Here is a 25,007-nt window from a genome sequence, read left to right on the forward strand (position 1 = left end):
TCTAGAGTTGGTTTTCCCCATTCTAAAGAAGTCCCAAGACCCACAAAGAAAAAGAAAGTCTCAAGAACTAAACAGGAAGAAGGCAACATGGAAGAATGCAAAGAGTATGGGATTTAGAGACAGAATTGGATGAAAATCTCCGTACGGCCATTTTCTAGCAAACAAAGTCTCTAAGACTTTTCATTCTTCATCTGATAAATTAGTATGACAGTGTGTAACCCATAGAGTTGTTGTGAGAATTAAATGAAGAATTAAAACATGTAAAGAGTATATCCTAGGGACTGGCATAGTGCATAATAGCATAACCAATTATCTCAGTAAAAAAAGACTTCAAGATGCATTGCTAAAATGGAAGACAGTTAATATGAGACAGACGGAGCCATTAGTAATAGAAATGGTTTATATTTACAGCTCAGACTCTGTAATGGATGCGGAGTGTGGGAAAAAGACGATCTCAGCCATTTCTTTGATGAAGAGCAATGAAACTCCAGCAATCATGGCCTGCTAATGTAAGCTATTAGGAAAACGGCAGGGGGCAAGAATTTGTTCACTGTAAGGGAATGCAATATTTATCAGTGCTCATTAGACTGTGCACTGAAAGTGCACATTATATGGTTTTGCTCTTGCTGAAAATGGTCATTGTACTAAAAACTAAAATAAAGTATAAAAAACAAATATGTTTTGTAGCTAGATTGCCAGATAAATTTGTGTCTGAACAGTCAAAGGAACTCCTTAATGAACTAAGCTAAATAGGGCAGGTGATTTTGTTGGGGATTCTATGTGAAAGCGTAACAACTCATATCCCAAAAATCTTGGTAAAGAAAACATAAACGTTATTTTCCTCTTTGTTCCTACATTACACATCTATGAAATGGACAGGTTGGATTAGTTTATTTCAAAAAGCCTTAGGATTCTAGCATTCTAGATCTATGAGGCTATATGTGTTATCCAATACTGACTTAATTATCCTTATTATCTTATCCGATTATACATATCTTATCATTTTTCTCTTTTCTCACTCTGCTGAAGCCACACTCTCCTCTGACTGTTCCTCCAAAGTTCTAGGACCATTCCTACCTCATGACCCCACACTTGCTATTCCTTCTATCTGGAAGTTTCCTTACCCAGATCACTGAAAAGTTCATTCCATTATTTTTCAATTCTGTTAAATGTCATTTTCTCATAAGGCTATCCTTACCAGTCTTAAAATGAGCTGGCCAGATGTATATGTCTCTCTGTCTCTTTCTCTCCCTTTTTAATTACTGAAACACTTTGTTTAAGATGGAAAGCAAGTGCTCCTGAAACATATAATAACTGCAACTTTCATTTCTCAATAGATTGTGAAAGACCAATACTCCTGCTGAAACAACTAGAAAAAATTCTAGATAATTTTTTTTAATTATATTTATAAAGATATCAGAGGTTTGGGGCACCTGGGTGGCTCAGTCAGTTGAGTGTCAACCTCTTGGTTTTGGCTTAGGTCATGAGCTCACAGTTTCATGAGTTCGAGCCCTGCACTGGGCTCTGAACTGGTGGTGTAGAGCCTCCTTGGGATTCTCTCTCTCTTTTTCTCTCTACCCCTTCTCAACTCGGTCTCTTTCTCAAAATAAAAACTAAAATAAAAGAAATAAAAATACATATGTATCAGAGGTTTGTGGAAGCAAAGAGGACAAGATGAACTAAAATCTTTAAGAGAGCAAACAATTTTCTTCTTGAGGATACTTTGTTGATTATGGACACAGACTAAGGATCAGACCAATCACAGACAGAAAGGCTTTGTTGGTAGGGAAAAATAAAAATCTACACACAACTTCTGGTAGATATATGGCAATGGAATAAAAAATAAAAATTTCAGTGGTATTAAATGCATAAACAGATTCCTCCTGGGGGCATTTTCTGAGTTAGGGTTGTGCATGAGTCCAAGGAACTAGGGTATATATATATTTAAAAAAAATTTTTTTTTTACATTTATTTTATTTTTGAGAAGCAGAGAGAGAGTACAAGTGAGGGAGGGGCAGACAGAGAAGGAGACACAGAACCCGAAGCAGATTCCAGGCTCTGAGCTGTCATCACAGAGCCCGATGCGGGGCTCAAAATCACAAACCGTGAGATCATGACCTGAGCTGAAGTCAGAGGCTTAACCGACTGAGCCACACAGGCGCCCCAAGGAACTAGGGTATATTAAAAGTATCTAAAAGATTGAATAAAACCTCATGTTCTTCATAGTAATTATAAAACAGACATGCCAAAGAGAAGGAGTCTATCTCAAGCATACATCCTGTCTTTCCCTCAAGATATGCATTTGATTTTGAAGCTTTGTGTGATATAACAAAAGAAATATGAGCTAGGAACTTATGAAAGAAGAAATTTTCCAAAAGATTCCTGGGTTAAAGAGACCCATAAAAGGAAGGCTCTCAAATAAAAGCCAGGAAGGCTAATCTCTAAACAAAACAAAACTGAGAGAAACTGAGTCTTACTAGAACTGCAACCTGTCCCCAAATCAGCTTAATTCCTGATTAAATTGAGGTAATCGGTCTCTCACTTTATCTACTAAACAAAAAAAAAAGCAAAAAGAAGAAAGAAAACTCTGTTTGGAATTAGATAACATCACCAGAAGTCTCTACTGTTTCTTCATACAGAAGCTCTTGCAAACAGCCATTCAAAGTTGCAAAAAAATATGATTCATAATTGAAAGAAAAATATAGACAATAGAAGCAGATGCACAGATGGTTCAGATACTACAATTTTTGTTTTCATTCATCCTAGTATATTTTCTAATTCTTGTCATTTCTTACTTGAAACATTGATTATTTAGAAATAAGTTGTTTAATTTCCACATATTTTCCAAATTCCCAAGTTTTCTTCTGTTATTGACTTGTATTTTCATTCCACTGTGGTAACAGAATATATTTTGTATGGTTTCAGTCACTTTTTAACTTATTGAATTTTGTTTTATGGCCCAGTGTATGGTCGAAATTTGAAAATGTCCCATGTGTACTCAAGGAGAATGAATATTCTACTGTTGGAAACAGTATTTTATAGATTTCTTTTGGGTCAGGTTGGTTTATACTGTTGTTCAAGTCTTTTATGTTCTTGCTGATATTCTAATTGTTCTTTTATTTATTTATTTTTTTTTTAATTTTTTTTTCAACGTTTATTTATTTTTGGGACAGAGAGAGACAGAGCATGAACAGGGGAGGGGCAGAGAGAGAGGGAGACACAGAATCGGAAACAGGCTCCAGGCTCTGAGCCATCAGCCCAGAGCCCGATGCGGGGCTCGAACTCACGGACCGCGAGATCGTGGCCTGGCTGAAGTCGGATGCTTAACCGACTGCACCACCCAGGCGCCCCTAATTGTTCTTTTATTAAATGTGGGCATTTTAAGTTTCAAACTATTACTTTTGAATTATCTATTTTGCCCTTCAATTTTTTTATGTGTCTGCTTTATGTATTTTTCATTGCTGTTGTCAGGTGCATATATATTTATTAATTGTTACATCTTCTTGATCAATTGATCCTTTATCTTTATAAATGTCTTTATTTTTCTCTAGTAATGAAATCCATCTTGTTTGTTACTATTATAGTTGCTCCAGCCTTTTTTTTTTCTTTGCTTTCGGTTTTCATGATCTATCTTTTTCTATCCTTTTACTATCAATCTATTTGTGTCCTTCTCTTTCTCTTTTTTTCCCCTCTGGTTTTATTGAGAAATACCTGACATATAGTGATGTATAAGTTTAAGTTATGAGCACAATAGTTTGCTGTACAGATATCGTTAAATGATTACCACAATAGGTTTAGTTAATATCCATCATCCCATATAGATGTAAGTAAAAAAGAAAAAGAAAAAGAAAAAAAAAAGACCCGAGGATAGAGAACTTTTAGGATCTACTTTCTTAATTTTCCTATATATCATACAGCAGTGTTAGCTATAGTCACTATGTTGTATATTACATTTCTGGTAGTATAACCCAAAGTTTGTATTTTGGCCACCTTCCTCTAATCCCCTCTCCCCCACCTTCCTGAATCTGGTAAACACAAATGAGATCCCTTTTCCTGTGACTTTTATGGGGTTTTGTTTTCTTTTGTTTTAAGGTTCTACAGTGAAATAATACCGTATTTGTCTTTCTTATTCTGAATTATGTTGCTTAGCATAATGCCTTCAAGTTCCATCCATGTTGTCACAAATGGTAAGGATTTCCTCATTTGTTATGTCTTAGGTAATGTAAATAATGCTGTTATAAACATGGGGATGCAGATATCTTTTTGAGTTAGTAGTTTTCTTTCTTTTGGATGTATCTCCAGAAGTAGAATCAGTGGATCTTATGGTAGTTCTATTTTTAGGTTTTTGAGGAACTTCCTATTTGTGACTTTGAATCTAAAGTATATACCTTGTAGACACCATATAGTTGGGTCACGTTATGTTTATTCATTTGGCTAAAATCTACCTTTAATTGGAATTTTAATTAATTAAACTAAATAAAGTATTTAAACAATATATTTAATGCAATGACTAAGATATTTATGCTTATAGTAATAAGTATAAAATACTGAGAGAATTTATGTCTACCATTTTTCTATTTCTTCTATACATGTCTAGTATCTTTCAGTTTCTCTATCCCTTTATTCTTCTGTATTAAATAGATTTTTTAGTGTACTTTAATTCCCTTATTTATTTTATTATTTAATTTCAAATTATTTTCTTAGTGGTTGTCCTGGGGATTACAATTAACATCTTTATTTATAACATTTTAATTCAGATTAACATCACCTTAATTTAAATAGTACAGAAAAAGAAACAAAAACTTTGCTCCTATGTAGTGTCATTCCTTCCCACCTTCTTCGTGCTGTTATTGCCCTACAAATTACATATTATACATTATGTGCTCATGAATATGAATTTGTAATTACTGCCTTGTGCAAGTTTCTTTTATATCAAATAGGAGAGAAAAGAGGTGCAGACAAAAAAATACATCTATAACATGTTATATTTTTATATATGTTGCTACTCTTACTGGAGCTCTCTTCTTCTTCTTCTTCTTCTTCTTCTTCTTCTTCTTCTTCTTCTTCACATGGATTTGACTTATTGTCTAGTGCCCTTTCAGCTTACAAAACTCTCTTTAGTATTTCTTGTAGGGCAGGTCCATTGGAAACAAAGTTTTGTTCGGATTTGTTTTTCTGGGTACGTCTTAATTGTTTATTTTTGAAGGATAGTTTTATTGGATACAAAATTCCTTATTGATAATCATTTTCTTTCAGCTCTTTGAATATGTCATCACATCATCTTCTGGCATCCATGGTTTCTAATTATCAACTAGTTGATGATTGTGGATGATGAGTCACATCTCTCTTGCTGCTTTCAGGATAGTTTTTGGTTTTCAGTAGTTTCATTATGACGTGAACAGATACAGATAATTTTGTCTTTATCCTGCTTGAATTTTGTTGAGCTTGTTGGCTATATTGCTTCTTGGTTTTTCATCAAATATGAGAAGTCTTTGGCCATCATTTCTTCAAAAATTCTTTCTTTCACTATCTCCTTCTCTCCTGTCCTCTTAGAACTGTCACTTTATGTATGTTGATAAACTTTATGATGGGCTAGGTTTCTAAAGCATTGTTTCCTTTTCCACATTCTTTTTTTTTCCCATTTCTTATTCTGAATAATATCAACTGAGTGGTCTTCATGATTACTAATTTTATCTTGACTGATCAAATATATTGTTTAGTTCTTTAGGTGGATTTTAAAATTTTAGTTATAGTACTTTTCAACTTAAGAATTTCTATTTAGAAAAAGAAATAGAATTTATTTTTAGTCGTTTTTTATAATTTCTATCTGTGTATTGATATTACATATTTGGTGAAATATCTATCTATATACATATCTAATATATCTAATATATATATTATATATATATATATAATATATATAAGATCTTTAGACATGATTTCCTTCCATTCATTAAATATTAAAATAACTAATTTAAAATCTTTGTCCAGTAAATCTAATATCTGGGCCTTCACAGGGAAACTTTCTATTGATTATCCTCCCCATAGGATAATAGTTTATTTATAGGCCATAGTTTGTTGCTTTATGCATGTCTTACAATTTTTTGGTAGAAACAGTATATTTTAAATAATATAATGTGGTGTCTTGAAAATCAGATTCTCCCGTTCCCACAGAGTTTGTGGTTGTTGTTATTGTTCCTGTTTTTGTTGCTGTTTGTTTAGTGATTTTTTTTTTTGAACTAATTCTATAAAGGATGTATTCTTGTCTTGTGTGGTCCTTGAAGTCTCTACTTGGTTAACTTAGTGGTTAGATAAGTGTCTGGAACCAGTAAGTCATCCTGTCTTTGCTGAGGGCATACTTTCAACCTTGGCCTTCACTTCCTTCTTGCATGGATCCTCAGGGTCAGCCAAAGGTGATGACTTATGGATTTCTCAGTTCTTTTGTGAGCATGTGTACAGACCAGGGAATGTATATAGCCCTACACATACATGTGTATTTCTGTATTCTGTTTATGTCAGAGTTTTTTAAATATTCTAAAGACATTCTACAGACATTTCATTCCTAGTCTTTCTTTTAGACTTTTAGTTGTTTGCACCAATGGCTATCTGTTGCCTCTAACTGTGATAAAGTTAAAGGATTTCCCATAAGTCTTGACAAACACCCCCAGCCACAAAGCGTTTGCACTAAGGGAGGTCCAAATTAGGACAAAGATAACCTTGCAAATGGGAAATTCCTGGAAGCTACCAGGTCAAATAATGACAACTTTATGAGAATAAGGCTTTGGAGAAGCTCCTCTCCTGTCCTGGTAGCTAGCCTACTGTTGGTTTTTACTGTAATTTGTGGGCTATTGGGTTTTTCTGTTTGTTTGTTTGTTTTTTGTTTTTTGTTTTTTAAAGATACTGTCAGGTTGGACATTATGTGATGGGAACATGGAAAGATCAACTGCCTCAAAACTCATCATTTTTATTAAGATTTAGCACATTTTTATTGGAATAAATATGTTGCAGATTGCTGCCATCCTTTGGTTAATTTTCAGAATTATTCAGAGCTGACTCTAAGAATTCCTTTTTTGTTTTTCTTTTGCTTTTATCGAGCAAAAATTATTTGGAGGTCCTTACTCCACCATTTTCATTATTTTCCCTCCTCAGACATTGTAGTTAACATAAGAAAACTTTAAAGTAACTGTGATGAATAGTTCACAAAAATAAAGGAAAAACATGGTTAGAGTGTAAGAAAGGCTGTAGAATTACACAAGAATATTGGAATCAATGAAAAGAGTCAAATTAACATTCTAATAAAGAAAAATATAATATCTAAATTATGATCTCATATGATAAATTTAACAGCAGATTGAACACAGCAGAAAAGAGAACTAATAAAACAAAAGAAAAATAAGAAGACCAAACAAGTTGAGAGAAGAGAGAGAAGAAATAATTTAAAACCACAGGTAACAGGATAAGATACACGTGGAATCAGTTCAAATGTTCTGACATATGGTTACTTGGCATTCTAGAACAAAAGCACAGAGAAAATGATGTGGGAACAATCTTTACAGAAATAATGGCAGATAATTTCCCAAAAATGATAAAAGGCATCAACCCAAAGGTTTAAAATGTTCTGCAAACAAAAAGTAGGTAAACACACAGAAAACCACATCTAGATTCATCAGGATCAAAGTACTGAAAGCCAAAGGCAAACAAAATATTGTAAGCACCAAAAATAAAAAAAATAATCATAATAAAATAAAAAAAGATGCATAGCTATCAGTAAACCAACAATAAGACTAATATGTGACTTATCAGTAAAAATAATGAGTCACAAGATAATGAAAATGCCATCTCTAGTATGCTCAAAGAAAAATTTACCCAAGCTAGAACACTACTTCAGTGAAAATAACTGGAAAAATAAAGGTAAAATAAACATTTTTAAAGTTTACTTATCTATTAGCTAATTTGGACAAGTATATTTATCCTAATGTTCTGTTTTTATGACTAATCTTTTTTTAGACCAGGTTAGGTTTACAACAAAACTGAGAGGAAGATCCAGAAGTTTCCCATGCATACATGCATAGTCTCTTTACATTATCAGTATCATTCACCAATGATATTTTCTTTCTTTTTTTTTCCTCTTTCTTCTTTCTTTCTTTCTTTCTTTCTTTCCTTTCTTTCTTTCTCTTTTTTCAGTCTACCCAAGAATAAGCCTACATTATCACATCATAATCCATAGTTTACCTGAGTTTCATTTGGTGTTGTACATTCTATGGGTTTAGAAAAATGTACAATGTCATATATCCATCACATGGTATCAAACAGGGAATATTTTCTCTGTCCTAAAAATCCTCTGTGCTCTGCCTATTCATTTCACTCCCTTATACCCACCCCAACTAATGACTGATCTTGTCACTGTGTTCATAGTTTTGCTTTTTCTAGTCTGTTATGTAGCTAAAATCACAGTATGTAACCTTTTCAGATTGGCTTTTTCACTTAGAAATGTGTATTTAAGTTTTATTCATGTCTTTTCTTTTTAGTGTTGAATAATATTCCATTATCTGGATGGACTACAATTTACTTATCCATTCACCTAATGAAGCACATCTCCCTTGGTTCCAAGTTTTGACAATTATGAATAAAGCTGCTATAACATCCATGTACAGAATTTGTGTGGAAATATTTCTCCATTTTTCAAGACTTTTTTTTAGGAAAGCTTTAAGTTCATAACAAAATTGAGAGAAATATACAGAGATTTCTCATATACACTCAGCCCCCACATATACTTAACCTCCTCATTGTCAACATCTTCAAAGGGTGCTATTTTTGTTATAATTGATGAACTTACATTAACAGGTCATGTCACCCAAAGTCCATAGTTTCCATTGTGGTTAACTTTTGGGGTTCTACATTCTATGGATTTGTACAAATGTATTATTTGTATCACTGTATCAAATGTATCATTGTATATTATAGTATCTTAAAGTGTATTTTCACTGCCCTAAAAATCCTCGGTAATTCACCAAAATAAACATTTTAAGGAACAAAAGCTTGTGAATAAAAATAACATTATAGAAAAAAAACAGGTAAATAATCATTTTGATTCTGAGAAAAATACAAGATGCTATGAGTATTGAATGAGATTGGATCCAGTCTCTCAAATCAGGAAAGACTTATCTGGGAAAGTAACTCAATAATGAGTAGTAACTAAAGACAACTGAAACTGGGATAGCAAAAAAAAGTTAAAAGGATGTAAACTGTCAGTAGCAACTAATCAAAGATATGGAGTCACAGCCTGTGTTTAAAGATAGTTCTTTCTTTTGGGGCGCCTGGGTGGCGCAGTCGGTTAAGCGTCCGACTTCAGCCAGGTCACGATCTTGCGGTCTGTGAGTTCGAGCCCCGCATCGGGCTCTGGGCTGATGGCTCAGAGCCTGGAGCCTGTTTCCGATTCTGTGTCTCCCTCTCTCTCTGCCCCTCCCCCGTTCATGCTCTGTCTCTCTCTGTCCCAAAAATAAATAAACGTTGAAAAAAAAAAATAAATAAAAATATAGTTCTTTCTTTTATTAGGTACTACTAGGTATTTAAGCAATTTTTTACGAATGATGATATTATTTATTGTGAATATTAATAATATTAAAGAAAACAAGGTCTATAGCTAATTTTAGGGGCAAGGAAAAGATTTCCTTCACCAGAGGACTAATAAGAATCCAAAATCAGATGTTCACTCATATTTTTAAAGATTTGTTTTCTCTACAAAATTAAATATCATATTGGAGAATGAAAATTTATTCCCTTAACAGTTATTTACTCCTTTATGTAAATGCAGTTATCAGTGGCTTTTAAAAGACTAAAACAGAAAAGAGAGAAGAGGGTATTTGTATACTGGGTACCTGCATCAAGTGGAACATAAATGGGGGACACACAACGCTGAAAACCAGTAAATATCTGAAAAGGTAAGGTGCATGAAAACACATTTCATCAATATCCCTGTTGTGCTCAGGAATGGATTTTACTCTTCCTCAAAAGTGGGAAGGATGAATGGAGACAGGGATTAGAAGAGGGGTGCATTTACTACAAAGATTATTAAATTAAAATTACAAGCTTCAAGTTTTCCTTGTCAGAAGTACAATAGAGAGAAGCTGAGAGCTGGGATATCTTTCTCCAGGAACTATTTAGTTTTGCTTTGTGGCACGTTATAAGGCAAATGATATTTGCTTTACCTTGGTTTTAACTAGATCAGGGTTGGCTTTTAGGAGGCTTTTAGGAGGACTTGTCTATTTCCTATTTCCAGCTGCCTATCCCCTATTCTATCCTTGACTGGAAAGCAAACAACCAAATAGAGTTCCTTGATGGTTGGAAATCACCATGGTGAAATAACTAGTGACTTAAAGTTTGGTCATATTGTCAGTGGCTTATCTTGCTGCATTTGTGTTAATTTCAACTCTAGTGTCAGAATTCGGGTACCAAACTTCCAGATCAAAATTTCAAAAACTCAGTTTTCACCCTTATTATCCCATTCCCAGCATGCCATCCCCATTTTCTAATGGTAATAATGACACCTCTCTCATCATCATAATCTGGGAGTCTGTTTAATACCGATAAAAGACATATTCTGGTAAAATCAGCTCCTTACCCTACTGGGACCTATGATCTGCTCTACCCTCAAGGACTTCTTTTTAAGTGAGTAGGTTAAACAAATGCCTTTTCTTTTCTCCTTCCAAAATAGAATTTAAATTACAGTAAAGATTTTTTTTTTTTTTAATGACATAAAGACAATGTGAGAGCAGACAAAATTAGATTAATAGAGGTTAGGCCAATTTTGGAAGATGTAAAATGGAGTGATATCTGACTTAGTAAAGGAAGCTAAAAGTGAACTTTGTGAAAGTAACTAACAAGAACTAACAAGAAGTGGGCTAAATGTATTGCAGAACTATAACAAACTTGAGGAATCCCAGACACTAAAGCTTAAGGCTGTGTAGAATAGGGATACAAATATAGGGATAAGGTGAATGTCTGAATAAAGGAGTAGTTAGACACTTTCTTAGATAGGGGTGGATTTTAAGAGAAATAGCCCCAGATGGGGATTCTTATGCAAGTCATTCATTAAGGAGTGTTCTTTGAAAAAACCTATAAGAAAGAAGGATAGAGCAGTGGAGGAAGCTAAGCAAAATGTGGTTTCAGCTGCTATCTGGCCTCAATCTGAACCCATGGAGAACTCTAGAGTATGGCATCACAGAGTTGTCTCCCCTTCAGGAGAGGAAGTCAGGTTTTTGTACTCATATGAGTCAGTAACTGGCTGAAGGAACTCCCACTAGAGTGACCTGGGAAAATATCTTTTTTATGGAGGTCTATCTATTAAAAATGTTTTATTAAAAACACATTATAAAATGTTTGGGTCCATATGACTTATATTGATGTATTGATGGATATTTTGAACAATGGAATACAGAAGATGTATATACATATTTGTTTATTAACTGGTCAGTGCACATAAAGATTGTTCATAGTGCTCAGGTAATATCTTTTCATTTTCAGGTAAAGATACTATCTATTCATGTTCTAGATTTTCAAATATGTCATTCCAGGATAATTTCATGTATCTTACTAGGTGAAAAAATAAGTAGCAATGCTGTTCTTCAGAACCTGTTTCTATTGAAACAATATAAATTTTCTTACCTCTATCATCTATTTAATAAGTTTGAATTATTTCTCATAACACTGCATCATCCATTATGCTGGTCAGTAATAGTGGATTCTACAGATTTTCTAAAAGGCTGTAGGAATGTTTTGTTAACGATGACCACAAATGCAAGTCTGACCTCAAGTGCATAGGAAAATGTGAATGATATATTTTTTTCTCATCATGTTAGGTTTACTATTCTAGAATTTTGATGTAAAGATGACACAACACAATTTTCAACTATGTGTTCTCTTGAGCTCTTTACACTATAATTACTGCATTCTTAGAGTGTTCCGACCTCCCACACCATCACCACCAGGGAAGAGAGGGAAGAGGCCTATGGCCAGAGTGAGAAGAGCCAAGCCATTTATTAATACAAGGAATGTCCATCCTTTGTCCAAAATGGCTAGAAAACAAATTAAGAGAGCACAACCTCACCACGTAAGCCAGAGGCAAAATAAAATATTAATTGAAATGACCCACTGGATTAAAAAGCAAAGGTCTTAAAAGTTTTAGGAGGTGATATGCACAAGCACGAGAAGACAACCTGACACATGGTGTAGGTTCTGAAGGGGTGTTAAGAGTACTGGCAAAGTGTTAATTAAATAAAAAACACTGACTACCACTCCACCGTCACTGGGGGCTGTAAAGCAGAGGGAGCACTATGGCAGGAACACAGACAGACAATAGGTAACACACAGGCTCATACATAGGCTCAAACTCATGGGTTGGTGGTAGACCAATGATAAAAGAGATGCAATCTCATTCTGTGTCTGACATGAGTAAGAATAACCACAAATTAGTATGTCAACACCATGCCAGTGGCCCAAACTCATATTGTTCTGTAAAGAATTATCTTGATGGTCAGTGGAAGCAATTCACTTGCCAGAATGTCTTTATGGAATTGGAGTCAGCCATGGGATCCTGGAATGACCCCAGACACTTGAAACCAGGATTTCCTCAGAATATTTGGTTAACCTCACATGGGTGGGGTGACAAAAGTGCTCCAAAGTAGAGAAATAGAGCAGAGGTCCAGAGTCTAGGCTCAGGACCTCCCCTATCCCCAGCATACTGCATGGTGCTTCTTGCTCCTGGTAGCCCAACACATGAGAGGGGACTTCTGCTGAGGAAGGCGCTGTAAAGCACACGGGTCCCTCGGAATAGTGGCGCTCACATCTCCCCTACCCTCAAAGAATATTACTGGAAGCTGAAAAGTCCCATATACAAGGTTTTTAGATACCAAAGTTTGCATGATTCCCTAGTAAGTGGTCATGTCCCCAATGTAAGCTATTCTAGTAAACAAAGTGTGCTCCTGTACATAGAACAAACATTTTATATAGTTTCTCCCTGTTAAATGTGAATAAAGTCAATAACCAAAATTCAAAACATCCTATCTGAAAAAAAAAAAAAGAAAAGAAAAGAAAAATAAACAAATTCAAAGAAACCTAGAAGAAACAAAAAATATAGGGAAAACTAAATACTTTAAAATTACTATTTTCAGTTTAGTCAAAGAAACACGCACACAAAAAAGCTGTGTATAGGTAACAAGAACAAATACACACACACACAAAAGAACATTCTGAGTACATGGAAGAGTTCATATAAGAACAAAAATAACATAAATATAATGAAAGGTAGCTTAAAACCTTAGAAAAAACATGGAAGTCTCCCCCAAAATAAAACTGAAAGACAAAGAGATAAAAGATAAAGGACAGCAAAAAATCCCACTAAAAAACAAAAACAAAAACAAACAAACAAACAAAAAACAACTCTTTTAAAGGAGAGGATTAACAAGGAGAACCAATGCCCAATTAAAAGGAATCCCTATTAGAAGTGGAATGAAGTTAACCACTGGTAGTAAAATATAATTTGTCAGATGCAAAGGACATAAATTTCAAGATTAGATTGAAAAATACTTGTGCACTGGGTGTTGTATGGAAACCAATTTGACAATAAATTTCATATATTGAAAAAAGAGAAAAGAAAAAAAAAGAAAAATACTTGTGCTAAAGAATATTATCAGGAAATATCAGAAGAAGAGGAATAAAGAAAACTCTTTAAAACTTCTCAGCCTATAAACTAATCAGTGTAACAAAAATGATCATATTGAAAGAACCGGATATGAAAGTAGTATCAGAGAGTTCTACTCCCATTAATGTTGAATTATTCAAGGGTTTATTATAGAACATATTTCCTTACTTTTAGCTATTAAGTAGATGTTAATTTTCAAAAGGAATACACCTTAACTCATTAGAATTCAGGTGCCTCACATTTTGGCTGATTAAAAAAATGTATAGAGGTATTGGATTTGGATTAATAAATAATATTTTTAGAGGTGAGAAAGAGGTACATTTTATCTTGTTAAGTTAAAGCAGGGGATAGATCTACATTAAAAAAAAAAAAAAGATGGGCAAAATTAACAACTTTACTGAGCAAAACATATCAAGAAAGGCTGATGAGATGTCATCCTGACAAGCAAAGAATATTCTGTAAAAGTAAACTATAACTTCCTCCATGAAGTGAAAAAAGTCAGAAAAAGGATAAGACAATTAGAAGATCAATGAATCATGTCTAAGACTTAAGTGCCAAACAAATAATTTAGCGACAGCAAGAAAATTATTTTGGAAAAGTGTTAACTATATTAACACTTGAAAGCTACACTGTAGGAAGGAGAAGGATCTGGAAAAAATCCTCAAAGTCCTGAAAAAGTCACAGGTTAGACTTTAAATCTTCTTTTACCTCTGTTAGTTTCAAAAATAAAAAAAGTCCATTAGGAATTAACTTGGGACCCCCTTTCTGTTCAAAAGTACTAGTTGCCACATTATTGAGAAGAGTCACAGGTACATACATGATGCCTGATTTAATCTACTGAGCCCTGTAACTAAGTGCCCCAGTTAACGGGGTAATTATTTAGTTTGCTGCTTAGATTTAACACAGAAAATAACTTTCCTTTTATTGATATTCTTCAATTCCTTGAAATCTGGAAACCTTTTTTTTTTCTTTTATAAAATAAGAGGATATGAAAGGCAAAGATGTTTCTTGGGCTTTAGTAGGCTGGAAGTTAAAACCCATAGGACAATTTTCTAGTTGGTATTGAATGGTTTCCAGGAGCATTATAGAACCAGGGAGGCAGCATCTAAATTTAGGGTCTAGAACCTCCCTAATTTATTGTTAATTATAGTATAAATATGTTATTCTGATGTCTAAAATCCTATTTGGTTAAGATGCTAAGCATTTTGACAAAAATTTATGTCTCTGGAGAGCATTTCACTAAAGAATAGAATTTTTTTTCTTTTTTTCTCAATTGTTGTTTTAAATTATATTTTAGCTGATATCTGGCTGAGATGCTTTTTTTGGGGAGGAAGATATCTTATGAATATGTATATGCAAAAGTTAATTTAAAACAATATGTGAGCTACAAGATTAAATTAAAAATAAAGTATTTTAGTCTGAAATATAACATCATCATTAATAAATTTTAGCAGTATGGTCCAGTCTATAAGGCCAACCGTCAAGGCAGGATGCCAAAATCTGTGGTGAGAAATTCAGTTTAACTGTTCAAACCATTTTTGTATCCTAGCATCAATCAAAAACATAATATTCCATGCTCCTGGATTCGAAGAACAAATATTGTTAAAATGTAGATACTACCCAAAGCAATCTACATATGCAATGCAATCCCAATCAAAATAACACCAGCATTCTTCACAGAGCTAGAACGAACAATCCTAAAATTTGTATGGAACCAGAAAAGACCCTGAATAGCCAAAGCAATCTTGAACAAGAAAACCAAAGCTGGAGGGATCACAATCCTGGACTTCAAGCTATATTACAAAGCTGTTATCATCAAGACAGTATGGTATTGGCAAAAAACGGACCCACACACATATGGCCAAACTAATCTTTTGACAAAGTAGGAAAGAATATCCAATGGAATAAAGATAGTCTCTTCAGCAAATGGTGCTCCAGAAATTGGACAGCGACATGCAGAAAAATGAACCTGGACCACTTTCTTACACCATACACAAAAATAAACTCAAAATGGATGAAAGACCTAAATGTAAGACAGGAAGCCATCAAAATCCTCGAGGAGAAAGCAGGCAAAACCACTTTGTCTTCAGCCACAGCAACTTCTTCCTCAACACGTCTCCACAGGGAAGGGAAACAAAGGCAAAAATAAACTATTGGGATCTAATCAAAATAAAGCTTCTGCACAGAAAAGGAAACAATCAGCAAAACTAACAGGCAACCGATGGAATGTGAGAAGATATTTGCAAATGACATATCAGATAAAGGGTTACTATCCAAAGTCTATAAAGAACTTGTCAAACTCAACACCCAAAAAACAAATAATGCAGTGAAGAAATGGGCAAAAGACATGAAGAGACACTTCTTCAAAGAAGACATCCATATGGCTAATTGACACGTGAAAAAATGCTTAACATCACTCATCATCAGGGAAATAACAAATTAAAACCACAATGGGATACCATCTCACACCTGTCAGAATGGCTAATATTAACAACTCAGAAACAAAAGATACTGGTGAGGATGCAGAGAAAAAGGAACCCTTTTGCACTGCTGGTGGGAATGCAAACTGGTGCAGCCACTCTGGAAAACAGTACAGAGGTTCCTCAAAAAAAAAAAAAAAAAAAAAGATGGAACTACCCTACAACCCAGTGATTGCACTATTAGGTATTTATCCAAGGGATACAGGTATGCTGTTTTGAAGGGGCACTTGCACCCTGATGTTTATAGCAGCACTACTGACAATGGCCAAAGTATGGAAAGAGCCCAAATGTCCACCAAAGGATGAATGGATAAAGAAGATGAGGTATATATATATATATATATATATATATAATGGAGTATTACTCGGCAATCAAAAAGAATGAAATCTTGCCATTTGCAACTACATGGATGGAACTAGGAGGTATTCTGCTAAGTAAAATTAGTTGGAAAAAGACAAATATGACTTCACTCATATGAGGAATTTATGAGACAAAACAGATGAACATAAGGGAAGGGAAGCAAAAATAATATAAAAAAGCAAATATAATATAAAAAAGGGAGGACAAAACTAACAGACTCTTAAATATAGAGAACAAACAGAGTGTTGCTGGAGGGGTTGGGGGAGGGGGGATGGGCTAAATGGGTGATGGGCATTAAGGAATCTACTCCTGAAATCATTGTTGCACTATATGCTTACTTAGATGTAAATTAAACAATTAATTAGTTAAAAAAGAAAAAAAAAACATATTTTAATTAATAAGTTACAAAATTTGGGCACCTGGGTGCTCAGTTGGTTGAGTGTCTGACTTCGGCTCAAGTCACACTCTCACAGTTCAGGAGTTCAAGCCCCACACTGGGCTGGCTGCTGTCAGCATACAACGCACTTTGGATCCTCTGTCCCTCTCTTTCTGCCCCTTCCCTGCTTGCACTGTCTCTTTCTCAAAAATAAATAAACATTAAAAAAAATTTAATAAATTACAAAATTTAGAAGACTTTGTAGATGATCTAATCCAAATGCATCATTTTAGGGAATAGGAAACAAAGGCCTTCAACAAGTTAGAATCTCACCTTTTGCAAAGCAGGGTTTACATACATGTCAATCTAGTAGTTGCTGGTATTGATATGTATAAGATTTCAAATATCTGATGTGACTGACTTTTCTATATTTGACTACCTATTTGAATTAACTAATTTGTAGTCGATATTCAAATGAATTAAGAAGAAAAAACATGTCAACAGTTATTTTTCCCTCTAAAAGAGATCTTGCAGAAAATGTTCATTGAGCTTAAATTATCTTTTCTGGCTCCCAGATTTATTAGTCTCACCAGTAAATGATAACTTCCTACTTCATTTAACCTGCCTCAAAATGGTCCAAAGGTAGAAATAAAGATGTCTGAATAATATGTGATTCTACAAACAACAACTAGATATGTAGGGAAAGCCACAGATAAATAATCACTTTGTAAATCAAATTAACATATAACTTTAAAGGGGGGGGGGATAAAAATAAAAAAAAAAAAATACAAGCTGAGCCAATGTGTCCCAAGGAAAATAACAAAAATGTCCTTTCTCACTGAACCCAATTTTGTCTCTTGCCCTATGTGCCGGCAACACGTTTAGACCTTGCCTCTTTGTGTATTCGTATCGCTTTATTTCCCTTCATTGTTAGCAGCGTTATCTACTCTTCTAACAATAGAAATCTCAGGGGAACATTTTCTCTAATCCTACTCCCAACTGTTAGTTCGGTTTGTTTATCTACTTTCTTGACTCACAGCCCAAACCTTCTGTATCAGTTTTGTTCCCAACAAGGGGAGCAGGAAGAGGACTCATATGGCATTTTTAGAGCCATTTGTTATTGTGGCAGTGAGGAATCTGTAACACTGTGCAGATTGTCAGTTTGTCCTATGATGGGAGAAATGGTAGTTAGACAAATAGGAAATTCATGGTTTGTACCTAAAAACCCTTCTGCATTTTTACAACCATGATGGAAATGAAAGTGAAAAGAGACTGGGAAATGAGAGTTAAGAGTTAAGTGTTGTATCTTCCCTCTTGTTATAAATTATAATTTCAAAGAGAACAGAAGAAGGAGTTTATAGCTTCCTCTCCCTTTAATATTTCTGGCTCATAGATGCTCCAATATATAGGTTCATAATGCCCACTCAAATATGCAGATATCACCCTGCTCAGTTTTCTCAGCTACCAAGACAGGAAACAGAGTAACAGTAACATGAAGGAACTTTCCAGTTCTACCATTCTGTTAAATGCTCTGTCAAATCAGTAAAATTGAGTAAATGTTATCATTTGACTTCATTAAAAAGAACATGATTAAACTTCTCTCTATTCTTTTTATTGGAGCTCAAATTCTTGATTTCTGAAAAATCTCTTCATGATACTTATTTCAAAGTGAGATTTACTTTGTGGTTAGTTTGAAAGCAGAACTTATTTTATCCAATATTTTAATTTATTTTGTTAATTTTTAAAAAGGTACATTAGTACATTGCAGAAAATTAGAAAATACATTTTTTGGCATAGAAACCATTTTTTATAAAGATAATCTCAATATATTTTCCAGTGTTTTTCCATTATTTATTTTGTATACGCACAATCATGAGGGACTTACAACATTATACTATGTTTCTACATAATACTGTATAATAAGCATTTTCTATTTTGCTTCACAGTCCTCAATGCAATAATTTTAGTGTTTTAAATGGTCTGACCATTGAGAGGATATACCAAAATTTCCTGGTCTATTTCATACTGTTGGACACATAGATGGTTTACAACTTTTTATTATCAGAAACGTTATTCAATTGACAAATTTACACAACTTTTTATTATTATTCAAAATGACTTCATTCTTAGCTAATTAATTTTGCATTAATTTAAAGTAGTTACAACTTGGGGCACTTAGGTGGCTCAGTTCATAGGCATCAGAGTCTTGATTTCGGCACAGGTCATGATTTCACTGTTTGTGAGATGGACCCCAGCACTGGGCTGTAAGCTGCCAGCTTGAACAACAGCACAGAGCCTGTTTGGGATTCTGTCTCCTCTCTCTCTGCCCCTCCCCCTTGCTCCTGCACACACATGTGCATGCTCTCTCTTTCTAAATAAATAAATTAATTAATAAATTAATTAATTAAAAGTAGTTACAAATCTATGCAGTCACCAATTCCTCTTCCATTTTCCTGAATCATTCCCAGCTCCCTTCTTTAGTTAGCTGAACTTGCAATTTATTTTGTCTGTCTAATATATCACTTCCTTAGGGACTCCATTCTGGAGACTCTCCACAGTATAGGTGGCTTTGACAGTTATGTATTTCCATAGTACTTTCTTCCAGGAATGCTAGATGTTACATGTTTAGTATCAGTCTACTATAATAGATTCTAAGCATTATGAAGACACAAAAGACACCTTTCTTGCTCATCATAGTAACCTGAGTACCAACAACAGGGGATTCCCCATGCTTGGTAGATATTTAATAAATTGTTACAAATTTTAATTCAAGAATAGGATTAATAAGAGAATAAAAGCATGTATGCATTGATAACTGATATGAGAGCTCTACATACTCAAAATTACTTTGTTGAATTATTTTAATTCCAATTGCTGCAATTTAAGTGAAAGACATCAAGCTAAAAGAGACTTAATAAAAATAGCCACAGTCTCCATGTAAATGACTATTTGCGTTCAAACCAGCAAATTACTAAAACAGAGACATGCATTTTTTTTTTCTTAATTAACCAGAGATGGTTTCTGTCTTTCACAGAATCTTCCTCAAATTGCTTTTGGTTTTCCCCACTGGATCCAGGTGCGTGTTAGAAGGAATTTCAACATTTAGAATTGTCTCAGGTAAGTTACATGGAATTCTCATGATAAAGGGGTCTACATACTTGCTATATAAAAGTAATGAGAAGAAAGTATTTTAGAGAAATCCAAATTAAGAAGTACATCACATGAATGCACTTTATAGGGAACAAGAGAATTTCTTTCAAGCGATCTGGCTTTCTAACATATAGTGCCAAAATAACAACAACAACAAAAAAATGACAATTTACACAAGTTTCTTGGCATCATGTGCTTGTGGTTTTTCCACAAAGTTGCACAGAATCTTAGGGTTATTCATAGGCCACTCTAGGATTTAAGAGGAAGTCCAAGTGAGCTGGCCTGTCCACTCATCCTAGTATATTTTTATCTTTTTTTTAATATGGAAATTTGAATATGAAATTTTTCTTCATAAAAAGTTTCTACAGTGACCCATCTTTTTAAATCTAAAGGATTCAAGACTAACTGAATATTTGACTAAAGATGTAACCTCATTGGTTCATTCCCGAAATATTTAACAAGATATGTGGCCAGGACTATAACATTTAATGGAAATACATGATGAATAAAACATGGCTATCCAAAACAATGACACAAACATGTAAATCTGAAAGATGATATATTAGAGTTATTATATGTTTAGTGATGTGGGAATACAGAAATATTGCCACCTTAAAAATCCATGAAACCTTCATATTTGAACATGTGCTTGATGGTTAATAGAGGATTTCAAAAATTTTTTTTTTTCACCGTTTATTTATTTTTGGGACAGAGAGAGACAGAGCATGAACGGGGGAGGGGCAGAGAGAGAGGGAGACACAGAATCGGAAACAGGCTCCAGGCTCTGAGCCATCAGCCCAGAGCCTGACGCGGGGCTCGAACTCACGGACCGTGAGATCGTGACCTGGCTGAAGTCGGACGCTTAACCGACTGCGCCACCCAGGCGCCCCAATAGAGGATTTCAAAGGAGAAAAGTTATGGGGTCCCTGGATGGCTCAGTTGGTTAGGCATCTGACTTCAGCTCAGGTCATGATCTCACAGTTCATGGGTTTGAGCCCCGCGTCTGGCTCTGTGCTGACAGCTCAGAGGCTGGAGCCTGCTTCGGATTCTGTATCTCTCTCTCTGCCCTTCCCCTGCTAACACTCTGTCTCTCTCTCTCTCTCTCTCTCTCTCTCTCAAAAATAAATACACATGTAAAAAAATTAAAAACAAAAGTAGAGAATTTAGGTAAGGACATCAAAGGCAGTGAGGCAACTTATGTGAAGAACATGGCATAAGATGAACAGTTCATGTGAAGAAAATAGACACACTGTAAAAAGTTCCATGTGGCTGGAGTGTCAGATTTTGTGATATAATATTGGAAGAGGTAAGTTTGAAGGTAAGTTTGGGCCATATTTTAAAGAGTGCAAGTTCTGGGAACACCATGAAAGCAAAACAAAACAAAACAAAATATTGAACTGGGAAACGGGAGTGTTTTAAGTCAGGAGAACTGGATGGGACTGTCAAAATAAGAGAGGAGAATTAAGGAGAACCGAGATTACAAAAAGGAGAAAATAAGGGTAAAGAGTACAGAAGAGATTTATAAGCTATTTCTGAGACAGAATATATACAAGTTTGTTACTGAATGAATGTGAATGGCAGAGATGAGATAAAAATGATTTTAAATATTCTAAGTTGAAAGGGGATCCTGCAGGGTCACAGAGAGGTGATAAAGAGAGTAACTTCAGAGATAGATGTAGGTTTGAACAGTCATTCAATTTCACTTGCTAGCCAAGTGATTTTAGGCAAGTCACTTCACCTTTCTAAGATTCAGTATCCTCTTCTGATTAAAACAATTTTTTAAGTATTCAGAGAAATAACGTACGTTTTCATTAAGTCTTTATTAGTACTATTATTGATTTACAGGCTAATGTTTAATGTCAAGTCATAAGATTTCCCATTCTTTCTATAAAAGTGCTGACCTTTTCCAGATGGATTAGATGTGAATATCTAGATTTGTATATAATGATTTATCTGCTGTTTTTCTGTTCTTCCAACTAATGGAATAACAGTGGATTCAACAGACATTTATTCTGTACCAAATACAGACCTAGTACCCTTCCAGCTGCTCAGGACACCTACATTAAAAGGGTAGAACTTAAAAAAAGGGGCAAAGAAACTCAAAAGAAGACATTACAATGATGTGCAAGTACTTGAAAAGGTGCTCAATGTCACTAATCATCAGGAAAATGCAAATCCAAGCCACAGTGAAATATCATCTCACACCTGTTAAAATGGTTATTAGCAAAGACAAGAGATAAGAAGTGTTGGTGAGGATATGGAAAAAAGGAAGTCCTTTTTCAGTGTTGGTGGGAATGTAAATTGGTGCAACCAGTATCGAAAACAATATGGAGGTTCCTAAATATTTTAAAATAGAACCACCCTTGATCCAGCAATTCCACTTCCTGGTATATATCCGAAGGGAGGAAAATCACTATGTGAAGATGTATCTGTACCCCCATGTTCACTGCACCATTATTTACAACAGCCAAGGCATGGAAACAACTTGTGTTGACCCATAAGCAAATGGATAAAGAAAATGTGGTATAAATATACAATGGATGTATTAACTGGCCACAAAGAAGAAGGAAATCCTGCCATATGAAACAAATGGACCTTGAGAGCATTATGCTAAGTTAAATAAGTCAGACAGACAAAGACAGATACTATATGATCTCTCTTATATGTGGACTCTAAAACAAAAACAAAATTCAAGAAACAAAGAACAAAGCGGTTATTGAAAAAGGCAGGGGGTGGGGTAAAGGAAATGGTGGGGATGGTCAAAAGGTACAAATTTTCAGTAACAGAATTAAAAAGTTCTAGGGATATAATGTACACCATGGTGCCTGTAGTTAATAACACCATATTATATATTTAAAAGTTGCCAAGAGAGTAAATCTTCAAAATTCTCAGCATAAGAAGAATTACAACTACATAAGGTCTCTGACACTAACTAAACTTATTCCAATCATTTTGCAATATATATCAAATAATTATGTTGTACAATTTAAACAAATACAATGTTATATGTTAATTATACCTCAATAAAACTGGGGAAAGTTTTAAAAAGGACAGAATTTGTCCAAGAAAATATTTTTTAAAAAGCAGGCAAATAAGCAAAAACCACTTTATTTCAGAGTTTGTCTCAGTAAACAATTAAAAAAAAAAAAACCTAAATCATATCAAATAATTTTAAAAAAGAAACATAAAAAATGAAAGCGGTGCTCTTTCAATAGGATGGCCAGAAAGTATCTCTTTGACACACTCTGAAGAGGACAGGGATTGACATTGGGATTAATATAAATCCCATAGGAACATCTGGAAAGGTACATGAGGTCATATGTTGAGTTTGTTTTCAGAAGAAATGGAGGCTGCTAATTTGGAGTTCTGTTTAAGTACAAGGTATATAAAGTCTAAGTTTTTCCTATCAATATCATGTTCTCCTTCCTCTCCAAGCATTGAACCCTCTATCTCTCTGTTATTTCTACATTTTTAATCTCTCTGTGTTTCTACATTTTTAAATTGAACAACCTCGATAAATTGCACTCATAATATTTTATGTTGTCACTCTTGCTAGTCTATATTTAGGATCTATGGGGTTTTGGCATTTCTTACAGCCATCGAAGCTAAATGAAGACACTCCAAAACACCCTGGCTACACAGGAAATATACTAAAACCCATCAGTAAGGTTATGAGGGTATATATGTACATAATGTCGCAGATCAGGAGGATAAGATAGGAGACCTCCAAGGGCAAAGTTCTGAATGAGGGATGAAAGCATCAGTGGCAACCCATGATGCTCCTTCTCCCAGGGATCTTATGATCTTGCTAGGAAGCTGTAGGATCTAGAAGAGACTGGAATGTGACAATGGGAAAAGAATCTCCTGTAATTCACATGTAACTTGTTCACAGTTAAATTCTTGATCCAGGGCATGAGACCTCCAAGACCTGCATCATCAATGAAATCTTTCACGATTTTATTTTTATCATCTAGGACCTGAGTGAGTGTTCATGATACTTGAATTTGCAGTTATTGATTCTCAGAAAGCATAATTCAGCATCTGATTTGCAGAGGCTATTCAATAGCTTGTAACTGTAGTAATCCAAGAATGAAGAGATCTCCATCTCTATGTTTATTCTGAACATTGAAAATATGTATTTATGTATATATTTTAAAGTAGTTAAAAAATAAATATGCTGGATACTCTTTCTCTTGAAAACCACATGATTTGGTATGTCTAATATACTAACTCTGTAAAAAATTTTTGGTCCCCCCAAATCATACAAAACTAATTGTTTCACAAATTTCTTAAATTTGACCCTATTATACTATTTTACAGTAGGACCTCATTTGTTTCTGATATTGCATCAGAAACTGTTTGATTCACACAGTACTGAATTTAGCACACACCCCCCCTTTTTAAAATAACTTTCAACACATAACACCAAGAGGGTGAGATGGTTGTTGGCCTCAAATGACTGATTTCTACTCAACAAGCACAAAAGAACGGAACTCCTGGGCAACTTGATGTGAAATGTGTCATCCACAGGTCAACAGGCTACAACCACCCAAACTCATTTGTTTAGGCTTGATTAAGTCCAGCAGGGGGAGTATGAAAATGAATTCAAAAGGATCAAATAAGAGAGAAGCATCAGGATAACCAAGTGTCGCACGCTTTCATTTCTTTGTACAATAGGAAGCTGTTGCCCTGTGCTGTCAAGTTCACGAACTTGCTAACAGCTTTTTATAGGCACAGTGCATTTCCTACATTTGATCTAAAAGAGACATATCTGACTGTTCACCAGTGTCCACTTGCATCCTGAATTGTGGCAGCATGGAACTCTTCACTGTCTGACATTTTAAAATTGGCCTTGGATACAATGCTTTCTGTGAGGTAAACCTGCTGCACTCCAACACTTCCTTGAAAAGGTTGACAAGAAAACCCAAATGAGACCATGTTT

The sequence above is a fragment of the Leopardus geoffroyi genome, chromosome A1, assembly GCF_018350155.1.
Source record: "Leopardus geoffroyi isolate Oge1 chromosome A1, O.geoffroyi_Oge1_pat1.0, whole genome shotgun sequence".
In the NCBI taxonomy this organism is placed as follows: Eukaryota; Metazoa; Chordata; class Mammalia; order Carnivora; family Felidae; genus Leopardus; species Leopardus geoffroyi.